This window comes from Peromyscus eremicus, chromosome 4, assembly GCF_949786415.1.
Source record: "Peromyscus eremicus chromosome 4, PerEre_H2_v1, whole genome shotgun sequence".
Classification (NCBI taxonomy): Eukaryota; Metazoa; Chordata; class Mammalia; order Rodentia; family Cricetidae; genus Peromyscus; species Peromyscus eremicus.
The window spans coordinates 99,945,608-99,948,613 of record NC_081419.1 but is presented as its reverse complement, the minus strand read 5'-3'; positions in this window follow the sequence as shown (position 1 = coordinate 99,948,613).

The following is a 3,006-nucleotide window of genomic DNA, read 5'->3' as shown; positions in this document are numbered from 1 at the left end:
GGGCTACAGAGTGAGACCCTGTCTCATAAACAAATAAAACAGCTTTAGCAAAGAAGGTCAAAACTGTCTTGTTGACTAGCAGGTTAGTTAATTAACTCTAGTAATAGTGATAGGATTACTAAGATGCCTACTGATAGACATGAATCTGTCAACTGAGGGTATGAACATTACAGAAACTGTGAATCAAATTTCTCCATGACACATTATTCCACCATAAATATGTAATGAGTACATAGAACCTACCACAACCAATATGTAAAATAAAATTGCTTTTTACATAGCCTCAAAAGCATATGCAAATATTATGGTTAAAAACAATTTGGAGGATAAAATCAGTGCATAAAGATGCTTGGAAGGGAAATATAGTGACCTGATTTTGATCCCCAGAATCCACATAAAAGTGGAAGAGAACATACTCCACATCCATGTGGACATGCTGCTGCACACATCCTCACCCTTACAAATCATACACACCCACCCAATAATTTTTTTTAATTAAAAAGTTTGAAGAGGGCTTTGACTTCGCTCAACAATCCCTCAGGAAACTCGGCATCACCAGAACCTGGATATCCGCACAGATTAACAGAGTATACAGACTTTCCTGTCACCTGATGCTGCTTACTTCTTGTGAATTTGCCACTGTTGTGTCTCCTACCTTCCCCTTTACACTGAAGTGTGTGGCTAATCAAAGCACTGCCACTTACACTTCAGTTCCTGGGTTTGCTTGAGTCAGGAATGTACAGGCGGTCCATGATCTCAATTACAACATTTAACAAGGCTAACATTAAGCATTTAGAAATTAGTTTTCTATTCTGATATTTTATCTTCCAACTCTTGTATTGATTTCAGTAATTCCTCAATTTCTAGGATCTCTTTTTTATTACATACTATCAAGTTGTATTTTTTAATAAATACATTCTTCCTGAAAATACTCAACTGTCTTTTTCCTTTGTGTTTCATGCTTTTCCTTTCATTTTTCATGTGTTGGACTACATCCATTGTCTGGTGACAAATGATTCTTATGAATGGGCAATGATTTTTTTAAGCTGGTAGTCTTTAATTAAAGTTCATTAAATGCTGGGTGGCAGTGGCACACACCTTTAATACCAGCACTTTGGAGGCAGAGCCAGGCAGATCTCTTGAGTTTGAGGTCAGCCTGGTCTACAGAGCAAGATCCAGGATAGGCACCAAAACTACACAGAGAAACCCTGTCTTGAAAATCCAAAAGATAAAAACATTAAAAAAAATAAAGTTCATTAAATAATTAGCAATACTTTTCATTGGAACCGTTTACCATTAGTATTTGGAGACCAAACATTGCTGTATCATCCTTCCATAAATTGGAAGACATCAGTTTTCCTCATGTACCTACTGTACTTGTGACATTTGGGGAGGTTCCGAGGAAGCCAGCTGCTAGTCGCTGCAATAGATAAGGCACTGTATGGAGAGAACCTCAGAAATGAGGTGGCATACAGATGGAACTGAGAGGCAGCACGGAACCTAGGATTCTGCATTGAAAATGAAACTTTTTTAATCAAATAAAATATGATTATTAAAGACAGACCTGGGACAAAGACCAAATTAACATGGCCTCAAAGAAAAGAGCAAGCAAAGTCCTTTTATTACTTCTTAAGGCTTCCAAATGGGTTGAGAAGGCCCTGTCACTAAGCCTAGATGTGTGGGAAGAGTAACTGAGAGGCTTCCCAAGCTGAAGGCTTCCAGGTCTGTACAGCCAGGCCTGGGTACTCAGCAGCTCTGATGTCTCTTTCTCTAACCCTTCCCTGCTGAACCCTTCTGGACTTACTCCCCCAATGACTTCACCTTTAGGGAGGCCCCAATTCCTTTACTACATTTGTTTCAAAATCATGCTAACACTTTAAGTGATGTCTGCTTTTCTGACCAAATCCCACCAAAAATAGCTGGCTTCTCTAGAAGAACCTGAGGGTAGGACTGGATTTGCAACTTTATTAGAATGCATGATCCTGGGTGGTAACATTGAAAAGAAGGAAGAGAAACTAGCAAGGAGGGAAACCAAATGCAAACTGGCTAACACTGGATAGCATCTGCTGTTGTCACGTGGAGTCCATGAAGAGACAGTGTCAGTCTCTTGGCCTAACCAGTCATGTCAGGATGAGCAGGCTGAGTGGCTGGAAACAGTCCTCTGAAGGAAGAGGAGTGTGCCAAACCCATCTAGGCCATTAATCTAGTTAATTTCACTAACATTGCAGATTACATCCCAAAGCCCCTTTGGCAGCCACAGGGGATCCCGCAAGCCTACTGGTATTGTCAGTGTGTAAGACGGGAACTGAGACAAAGCCATCTGTCAAGAGCTTAAGAAACAATGGGACTAAAACCCTGCCTGGATGCTTCAGATGCATCTGATCCTAAGATGGGCTGTCTACTGGCGCAACAATGCTGTGAAATAGTTCAATGCCAGTGTCGTGAGGCACTCCTTGCGCACATGTCAGGTGGGTGGTAGGTGGCTGTCATGTCACCTGACCTACACAGGAGTACAGGGGCAGGATAAAGGCAATCTTGCACCCTCCAGCAGGTTAGCATGGCCATGCACATTTATATGTCAACAGCCAAACCACAAAAATACAAATACAGCCATCTTGGAAATGTTTATGGCTCAGATTCAGAGTGAGAGGTTCTTGAAAGCAACAAAAGAAGGGCTGAAGGGCCATCTTAGGGGGGCAGCAGGTTAAGGCCATTTTTAGTTTATCATACCCGAGAGAAACAGGGCAAGTACAGGCAGTTCACTATTCTTACGTTTCCTCTGCTATAGGGCTGTGCAATACTCTCATCTGAAGTATGTGGGTTATGGCGGCTGTGAGATGGCAAAGAAGTGCTAAGATTATTCTCTCCTCTTTTTTCTTCAACCTTTTAACTGTTCTGATGGTTTGTAGAACTGCGTGAATGGCAAGAGACTTGGCTCAGGGAAGTCTAACTTTAGCATACACCTCCACCCTGCCGCACCCCAATCCAGACTCTGCCCTACTTAAA